Source organism: Rattus norvegicus, chromosome 6 (assembly GCF_036323735.1).
Source record: "Rattus norvegicus strain BN/NHsdMcwi chromosome 6, GRCr8, whole genome shotgun sequence".
Lineage (NCBI taxonomy): Eukaryota > Metazoa > Chordata > Mammalia > Rodentia > Muridae > Rattus > Rattus norvegicus.
Window position 1 is genome coordinate 73,125,871 of NC_086024.1, and position 10,712 is coordinate 73,136,582.

Here is a 10,712-nt window from a genome sequence, read left to right on the forward strand (position 1 = left end):
ATACAACTAATACACATGTATAAGTTATATAATATTAAATCAGAGTAGCTTATCCATTAAAACGTTCATCACTTTTTTATGAAGAATCTTTAAAACTTCTTCTTGAGGCTTCAGAATTGTACAATTCTTGAGTGCTGTTTATCTGTAGATACAGATAAACAAGTATTTTGAATTGATTCTTTGGTCTCAAGAATTGATTTTCCAGTGTGACTAGACTTAAAGCTGCTAATTGTTCTATTTTCCTTAGCAAACAGGGAGCAGATAGTCTATGGTGTTTTCTGGCAACAAAGAAATATAAGAGATTACAATTCCACTCATAGTTTTGTGCTAGCCTCCAATTCTGTCATGTACTTGCTATTAACACAAACATCAATCCTACCAGAGACATAGCTAGGTTGACATACAGATCTTCACCTCGCCTTCTCCAACAGTTCCAGTTCTCCCAGACTCATTCCCAGATCTGTACCAGAACACCTGCTGTTGTCTCTCTTTCCCCTCTGACCACATTCCCAATAGATCACAAACATCTTCTCTTTCCATCTTCTTTCCCCAAACTCATCCCATAATCTCAGTTTCCAATACACAGAGAGAATTCCAGGCAAGCATACCATATGACCAGGCCAGGGAAACATCTATTCCCCAAGTCTCATCCTCAGCCTTAGAGCAGACCTTCAGGACTAACCTTGCTTCACTGTCTACCCCTATTCCACAGACACCAAATAATCAGATTCTGTTGGAAGAATCTGCTCTACTCCCTCTCCTGAACCTCTTCAGACTCACAGGCTACCCCATTTCCAACTTCCAATACCCACTAACCCCCAGTCCCTACACATATCAGGTCCACAGAAAATTTCCTACCAGGAAACACACAGCCATTACACTCTCCTAATATTTATAAAAAAAAAGAAAAAAGAAAAGAAAAAAGAAAAAGAACAAAAACAAACAAACAAATAAAAATAGTAAAACCCACTCAGTAAAAGCAAAACCAGAAATTGGCATCTAGACCTATAATTCTCCTAGATGTCTAGATGACAGAAGAACAGAAGAAAAACATAATCGATACAGCCAGGATAATATGTCTCCACTAGAGCTCAGCAACCCTATCAAATAAGGCTCCGAGAATCCAACAGAGCTGAAACACAAGAAAAAGACTTTAAAATAGTATTGGGAAGTTGAAAGCAGTCCTTAAAAAAAGAAAATGTATAAATCTCTTTAATCTATACAAAAATGGAAAAAAATCAATGAAGAAAAAAACAAACTGCAGAAATTTTAGAAGTGAAACATTGAGGAATTTAAACAGAAGCTATCAAGGCAAGCTTCATTAAAACACTACCAGAGATGAAAAAGAAAAAATCAGGCATTGAAAGATATGATAGAAGAGATAGATATATAGGTCAAATAAAATGTTACCTGTAAAAAGCTCCCGACAAAAAATAGTAAGATCAACAAACTTTTATCCAAATTAAATAAAAGTCAGAGAGAGAATATCCAAATTAACAAAATTACAAATGAAAGTAAAACATACTGATGAAATACAGAGAACGAGAAAAACATACTTTAAATATTTGTGCTACACTAAATTGGCAAATCTAAAATAAATGTATAATTTTCTTCATGGGTACCACTTACAAACGTGAAATACAGTTCAGTTTAGCAATTAAAGTAACCTACAACACCTAAAGAAATAGAGTCAGTCATTAAAAGACTCCCAATCAAAATTGAGCCAGATAGTTGTAGCACAAAATTCTACCAGAGAAGAATTTCAAAGAGTACTTAATGACAAATTATTCCTTAAATTATTCCACAAAATATAAACAGAAAAAAACATATCTTTAAGAGACCTTCAAATTGTGGTGTGCTCCCTTCTCAACCAAGATTATGCACAGAACACACCCAAACACCAATTTGCAAGAACAGAACAAATACTAAGAGAAACTTCATTAATCAGTGCAAAGAGACAAGGTTGCTGAACATGAAACTAGCAGAAACATCTGCAAATAATTTTGCAAGTGTTAATTTTAAGAGAGAAAAAGACAGAGGTCTGTGTTATAATGAGCTAGAATGTGTTGGTAAGTTCTGATTGAGTGTTTTAGTTAGACCAGTCAAAATAGTGAATTTTGACTACTGGACCTTGACTTTTTGATAGCTGAGCTTTGGTGATTAGTCCCACTGGTATGTTTGGTGGTGGGGAGCTTGATGAAAATAGACCTTGATTGAGACCTTTAGGAATGTAATCTAACAGTTTAACAAGAGGAGAAAGGCTTAAAGGCAAGATAGATAGATAGATAGATAGATAGATAGATAGATAGATAGATAGATAGATAGATAGATAGATAGATAGATAGGTAGGTAGGTAGGTAGGTAGGTAGATAGATAGATAGATAGATAGATAGATAGATAGATAGATAGATAGATAGATAGATAGATAGAGCAGGGGGTTGGGGGAAACCACATTATGTACAAGGATGACATTTGGCAAAATTTACCAGCTTTTCATGATAAAAGTTCTGGATAGACTAGGGATACAAGGGACATAATAAAGGCAAGGCCTCAGCCAACATTAACTTAAATGAAGAGAGACTAAGGAATTCCACTAAAATCAAGAGCAAGACAAGGTTGTTCACTCTTTCCACACCTATATGATATATTAACTGGAGATCTTAACTAGTTCAAGAATTGGGCTTGATGTATGAATGGTTCTAAATCATACATGAAATGCTGGAGAAGTTCTTAGAGATCTATGATGAGAACCCCCAGTGTGCAAAGCGCTGAAGAGAATACATGCTTGCTCACTTTTGCAGTACTAGAAATGGGCCAAAGCAAATAATTAGATATAGATCTCAAAGTTATACCATCTGTTTGTTGCGATGTTCAGACTTTGATAAACAAGACTGAAAAGTGACAAAAGAATTTTTGAAGAAATTGTGTGGATATGCTGCTCTAAATGAATGAAATATGTGAAAATAATTGTGGACCATACAAATCCACACTAAATGGTGAGCTCGGATGGTCATAGTGACTGTGAAGAATAGCCAGTGCTACCCAGAGAAAGAAGTAAGAGGAAATACACACAGTGTTTTATAGGCTGTAAAGAAGTTACCTTAGTATGGAGGGCTTGGGAAAAAAACTGTAGATGGTTAGAACATATGAATATAAATTAATGCTTACTTGATCATTGTAAAAGTTTTCCAATAAATGGAAACGTTTAGCATCTTAAAGATAAATATTTTGAAGAAAACGTTTTCTTTTCCTCTTTTTGAGGTGTCTTTTTTAAATTATATTTAAAGGTTCAGAAAATGAAACCAAGGACAAAAAACGCCTCACAGAGGCTGGCAGTATGTGGATGAATCTGTAGATTTTGTTCATTTCTAATGTCTCCACATTAAGTGTCTGTGCTGACAAGCTCACTAACGTTATTTCTGTTAGAGATGACCACAGGGTCTTAATGGCCATCATCTAACCAGTGAAATGTCTCATGCCTAAGTTCAAAGTTTACTGATTTATTCCCATTTGAAAATATAAGACTTGCTACTAATAAATCACCATATTGCTTTAAATTATAGTTCTCTAGTACTATAAAATGGTTCTTCAGCAAATGTGATTGTTGGGGGGAGGGTGGTAATGGGGGGAGGATGGGGAGGGGAACACCCATAAAGAAGGGAAGGGGGAGGGGTTAGGGGGATGTTGGCCCAGAAACCAGGAAAGGGAATAACATTCGAAATGTAAATAAGAAACACTCAAGTTACTAATATATATATATATATATACATATATATATATATATTTAAAAAAAGAAATAGAAAAAAATAAAAAAATGGTTCTTCAAAAACCCTCTCAAACTAAAGTAATGATTTCGTGGTGAGAATTGTATCCCTTTCTGAAGGCAAGCCTGTAGAAAATATATGTGTAGAGGTCTCACCTTTAATCCCTGTAGCTGGACATAAATGCTCTGAGTACATATCTTTAATACCAAACAATGTAGATAGTTTAGTTTGTAGAAGGAAGCACTCTTGCTTGAAGGTGACTTCTAATTAAAGATCAGACAAAGTGATGAATCAGAGAAAGATTTGACAGAATGAGTCAGAGATAGGGTACTTCCACTCTCGTGAGAACAGCACAGGAAAGAGACCAGAGTGAGTCACTATGGAGTCAGAACAGTGAGTGTAATGCAGTGGAGTTTAGTTCCTTCATGACTTCATGCAGTTCAGTGCAAGCCTGCAGAAACAGTTAAAGCCAGAGAATTTAAAGAAACCAGATTAGAACAGATAGACAAAGTTAATGTGAGACCAAATAGAACAATTCAGTCAGAAGCCAAGACAAACCAGATTGAATTAATATGCTTGGAAGACTAGATTGTATGGAGGCTATAAGCTTCCAAGCCCAGCCTTGGAATAGTTAACAACACTCTGAGTTCAGCCCAATCGTGAGTAGATCATCATCAGAGGAGTAAAAGTTGCTTTCACATGCATGCTTATTGGAAGTCATGGAATGCCAAAGTTGTTCCCAGCACAGGGTGTGTGGCCCCATGTGTTTAAGAAGATTAGAAGATGAATCAAACTCATCTCTTCCCAGTCATCTCTTTCCTTCTTAACTTAAAAATCTGATTCTAAGACCAGCAAATTGTTGGTTCCTAACAAAATTGGGAATTTGGTAGCCACAAGTTGAAGTATATGGAATATCAGAAGTTAAATTAAATATCTTCTAAATTAAAAAAATGTTGTTGAGATACTGTCCTGGTTAGCTTGGTCAACTTGACACAAAGCTAGACATACTTAAAAAGGAAATCACAATTAAGAAATTGCCTCCATCGGATATGCCTGTGAACAATTTCTGGGGTGTTTTCTTTATAGCTAATTGATGTAAGCATGCCCAGTCAGTCCAACATGGGCAAGGTCATCACTAGACAGGTTCTCCTGGGATGTATAAGAAAGCAGCCTGAGCAAGCCATGGTAAGGGTTTCCATTCGGTCTCTATCTCAGTTCCTGCCTTCAGGTCTTACAGTCTTGAGTTCCTTTCCTGATAAACACTTTCCTACTCAAGTTGCTTTTGGCCACTGTTTATCACAGCAACAGAAACCCAACTGGAACATATAGTGGGGTTATGTTTATTTTTATTCAACTAAAAATGTTGTATAGTTATGTTCTCTCTTATGTAGAAAAGGAAATTAAAATATTTTGTCGTACTTCTCACATAGTAAGAGGGAAGTCCTACTTGCAGTTAGTCTGACTGTGTTGTGTCTGCTTTGTATGATAACACAGAATACATACACAATGATTTTTCAAGCAAGGGAATTTTATAATGTTAGCTTCTAAACTTATAATTGTCCATTAGAGACAATAACAAAAGCCAATATATTTGGCTTATCACATATATTTAATATTTAAACATATTTTTCAAAGTAGAAATTTTACTCAAGATATAAAATTATCATTTAAGACAAATCATTTGATAATTAATTTCAATTTGTGTTTAATTATGTTTTGTGATAATACTTGACTAGGATTAGATACATAAAATTTTGTCATAGCCTTTGTCCCCCAAATCTTCTCCCTCAGATAAAATATAAATAAATATTTTCTTTCTAGTGTTTCACAATGTCACATACATGGTGTTAATCTCTTAAACTCAGTAAATAGATTATCTATAAGAAAAATATTCTCTAAGTACAGAAGTTCAACTAGAAAAATATGCTCCTGATGATTCTGAAGGCCTCTGTTTACACTACCATGGAATTTCTGAACTGCTACATGGCTGCCTTTGGTGTAACTTTTGTTTACAACAGATATGGTGTTTACAGTGACGCCTATCACCGTTTATTAATGCTATACATTAGAGATATTTGCTGCTCTAAAAATGATATGCTAAAATATGCTAAAACACTTTAAAGTATTACAAAATGAACTGACAATTTATTAATCACATTTCTTCTTTCATAATTATAGATGATAAACCTTGAATAAAACAATGTAAATATATCAATTTGTTTAGTATAATTAAGGAAACGTTTTATAATGACACCTCCAGTGTAACTATTCCACACAATTTTTACTTAAATTGCAAGAAAATTTTCCACATTTTTACTTTTGGAATTAAATATAAGTAGTCATTACTAATAAATGATAGAGTTAGAAGAAAGCAAGCATAGCATGATCTTGAACTGCTCATGTGCCCAGAATCATAACATACAATGTATATTACAATTAAGTATGGTCTGAAAAATAAATTTTGCAGGGAACTTTATTGATAGTATTCAAGAATAAGGAGGGCTTCCTAGTTCCCTCCTGTTATTATGGGGGTCTGGGATGGAATTATGAGGGAGATGCTCAGTGTTGGGGGCTGAGTTGGGATGGGGACTCTTCAGCAACTGAGGGCCTCTCTCTTGTTCTCAGTGTCCTTGCTGGGCTGGGGTGGGTGGTCCAGGGTTTCTTACTCCTTGGAGGCCATGTAGGCCATGAGGTCCACCACCCTGTTGCTGTAGCCATATTCATTGTCATACCAGGAAATGAGCTTACAAAATTGTCATTGAGAGCAATGCCAGCTCCAGCACCAAAGGTGGAAGAGTGGGAGTTGCTATTGAAGTCACAGGAGACAATTTGGTCCTCAGTGTAGGTCAGGATAGCCTTTAGTGGGCTCTCAGAAGCCTACTTCATCACATTCTTGATGTCATCATACTTGGCAGGTTTCTCTAGGCAGCATGTCAGATCCACAATGGATACATTTGTGGTAAGAACACAGAAGGCCATGCTAGTGAGCTTCCCGGTCAGCTCTGGGATGACCTTGTCCACAACATTGGCAGCACCAGTGGATGCAGGGATGATGTTCTAGGTTGCGCCATGGTCCATCACACAACACCTTTCCAGAGGGGCCATCCACAGTCTTCTGAGTGGCAGTGATGGCATAGACTGTGGTCATAAGCCCTTCCACACTGCCAAAGTTGTCATGGATGACCTTGGCCAGGGCGGCTAAGCAGTTGGTGGAACAAGATGCATCGCTGACAATCTTGAGTGAATTGTCATATTTCTCATGTTTCACACCCACCACAAACATGGGGCATCAGCAGAAGGGGCAGAGGTGAGGACCCTTTCGGCCCCACCCTTCAAGTGAGCCCCAGCCTTCTCCATGGGGTAAAGACACCAGTAGACTCCACAACATACTCAGCACCAGCATCACCCCATTTGATGTTAGCAGGATCTCGCTCCTGGAGGATGGTGATGGGCTTCCCATTAATGACAAGCTTTCCGTTCTCAATCTTAATTGTGCCGTGAATTTGCCATGGGTAGTGTCATACTGGAACGTGTAGACCATGTAGTTGAGGTCAATGAAGGGGTCATTGATGGCAATAATCTCCACTTTGCAATGCAGAGAAGGCATCCCTGGTAACCAGGTATCTAATACAGCCAAATTTGTTCACACCAACCTTCACCATCTTGTCTACGGGTGGAGGCTGGCACTGCATGGGAAGATGTGGCTGTCGCTGGAACAAGGAAGAGCAGAGAGCCAATTTGACAATTTTATAACCAAATTCTCAAAGAAAAGATGAATCAAAAGACACCAGAGTTCCCACACAATAAAACAGGGCACTATTAAATATACCGCAGTGCCCCTACCTATCTAAATAAGCAATTGCATGTTATGTTTACATGCTATAATCTAATTGTTGTATAATATAAAAGCTTTCAGAATTGTTAATTAAATTTATCATCTCAACTGAGACATTAAAACACACATATTTGAACATATAACTGCAGAGTACTATATGATGTTCCATTTGATATATATGTATGTATTAGATCATAGCAAGTACATATTTCCTGAAGCATGTTATTAATGAACACATTGGAAACCTTTTCTTCTAGCTTTTGAAATACACAGTTCACCATCATTAGCTTTTCATTCCTGTTGCACAGTAAGTGGCATTATAGAACGTCTTACTGTGTTCTATCTTCCCCTTCATAACATCTAATATCCACCATTCAATTCTGAATTTCTATGGATCAACAGTTTGTAAATTCACTAACAAAGTGCAGTAGCTTTTCTATGTGTGGATAATCTCCAGGTTTACTCACTGGTTTACTCTGCCGACAGAATTTCAATCCTTTTATAAGTAAATAATATCTAATATCTACAACATCACTCCTTTGCATTGAACAGGTGATGGACACTTAGGCTGCTTATGGTTATGGACACTTATTGACTGTCGTGTATAGTGATGCAATGAACCTGAGAATGGTAATACCTCTGATTCATTTCATTTCTTTCATTATGTGTACAGGAGTGGATTGTTGGATCACATGATATCTCAATTTTTAATATTTTGACTTTCATACTGCTTTTTTCAAATTTGCACTCCCATAAATAGTATACAGATGCCCTTTCCCATACTTCCTCACAAGCACTCATTATCCCCATTTGGTAAAATCTTCTTTTTCTGAAATTTCAAGATAACTTCTATGGGTCTTGTTTGCCTCTCCCTTATTATTATTGGTGCTGAACATTTTCTTACACACTTTTTGGCTTTGCAAATATCTTCTTTTGAGATATGACTGTTTCCATTGCTGATTTCTATCCCACCATTTGGCTTTTGATATTAAAATGTTTTATTTTTGTATTTGTGTTTAATGTACATATGTACTTGTGTCCCTTTGCATGAACATGTGTGACTGAATGTACATATGTGTAGGATGGAGTGCACGCATACATGTGCATATTCCTGTGGAGGCCAATGGTTTAATTCAGACATCTTCCTCAACTAAGTCCCAAATATCCCCTTATCTGTCCTCCCCAGCTTTGGGGCTGCAGGAGTATGTTTCTATGGCTAGATTTTTAATGGTTATCTGAACTAAAGGTCCTCATATTTACATAGCAAGCATTTTTACCAATTTAGCTATTACAGCTATCAATTCCTTATATGTACTATATATTAGTACCTTGTCAAAAGTACAATTCATAGTTATTTTCTTTCATTATTTTTTAAGTAAATTGATCATTTCCTTTCCTTACAGAAAATGATAGTTTGATATAACACAATTTGTATTTTAGCTTTTCTGTGTTTTAGATCATATTATAAACAAAACCAAAAATGTCTTATACGAACTTCAATTGCAGAACCAGTTCATGAAACAGATTTAACTACTAGTTGAGCCCAGGAGTAAGCAAGAAGTTCTAGATTACCCAGTAGCTTCAAGCAATTTTGGATACCCAGAGGGCACAGCAGCTCTGAATCAGGATAAAGCCTATTAGTGTTGCAGGAGTTCATAGGTCCCAGAAGCCTCAGCAGAAACTGAGGCCCCAGAATAGTCATTAGATTTGAGCCTGTGTTAGACCCATAGGTCCCAGGTATGGGAGAAGTTACTTATCACACAACAGCTCCTGCATTTGCTGAAGAAGCAGGAGTCACAACATCACTAAGCCTCGGTAAGGCCCATTGGTACTTATGAGGAAGTACATCTTGCATTAGTTGTATGGAAAGCTAGGAACCCAGGATAGAAACAGAATTTAACTAGTGGTAAGGTACAGAGGTTTGTTGGAATTTTTATATCTCCTAACAGGTCTAGGCTATAGGCAAAGAATCAGGATGTAGACCAGATCTGACTCTAGGCAAGACCAAGAGCATGTTAAGATTTCCTCAACTCACAGGCAAAGCTATAGTCTCAACAAAAGAAGCCCCAACTACACAAGGCAATATCTGATGGTAAGAGGAAGACCAGGGAGTTTCAGACCATGAATGCCGAATCTGCAGAGGAAAAGGCACCTCAACTATACTTGTATTTAGTCCTCTAGTCTCAATTTAAAATTTCTCTACTGAAAAGAAATGACTAGAAATTAAAACACACAGAGAGAGAGAGAGAGAGAGAGAGAGAGAGAGAGAGAGATAGAGAGAGAGAGAGCGCTCAAGCAAATATTCCTTGACACCCAAGTCCTAGCACAGAATTAGAAACAACAGAATCCAAGACAGCATATATTTAGGACACAACAAATCCTAAGAAGAAAGTTGAAAACATCAAGTGTCTACACAAAGATGGTGAGAACTTAAATATGTTTCAAAGATCTTGGCAAAACAAAAATAAACAACACCCCAAAACAATTGATGGAAAGAGAAAATTAAAATAATGGCTAAAATTAAAATGGAAATAAAAGTGTATAAGAAATCAAGAAAAACTGAGTTGGTTCTTTTAAAAACTTAAAATGACTGATAATCTTTTTGGCAAATTAACCAACACAGAGATAAGATCCAATTTATAAAATTAAAGATTTGAGACATTACTAGCTATAGAAGTTCCCTGGTAGAATTTTGGGGTCACTTATGTATACTATCATATCATCTGCAAATAGTGATAACTTCTTTGCCCATTTGTATCTCCTTGATCTCCTCTTGTTGTCACATTTTTTTAGTTAGAACGTGAAGTACTATATTGGATATGGAGAAAGTTGCCAGCCTTGTCTTATTCATGATTTCAGTGGAATTGTTCAAGTCTCTCCATTTAATTTAATGTCAGCTATAAGCTTGTTGTAAGTTGCCTTTGTTAGGTTTAGTTATGACTCTTGTATCCCTGAATATCCTAGGACTTTTATAGTGAAGGAGTACTGGATTTTGTCAATGCCCTTTAAACTAACTACTGATATGATCATGTTGTTTTATTCTTTACGTTTTATTATTCATTTATTTATTTATTCTTTAATCTTTTTTTACAATCCAGATTTTACCCCCTCCT

General features: G+C 36.4%; 1 pseudogene; it reads right to left on the reverse strand.

Annotated features, from left to right (window-relative positions):
• Positions 1–6,156: 6,156 nt before the first annotated feature.
• Positions 6,157–7,458, reverse strand: Gapdh-ps90 (Glyceraldehyde-3-phosphate dehydrogenase, pseudogene 90; annotated as a pseudogene).
• Between the last annotated feature and the right edge of the window lie 3,254 nt (positions 7,459–10,712).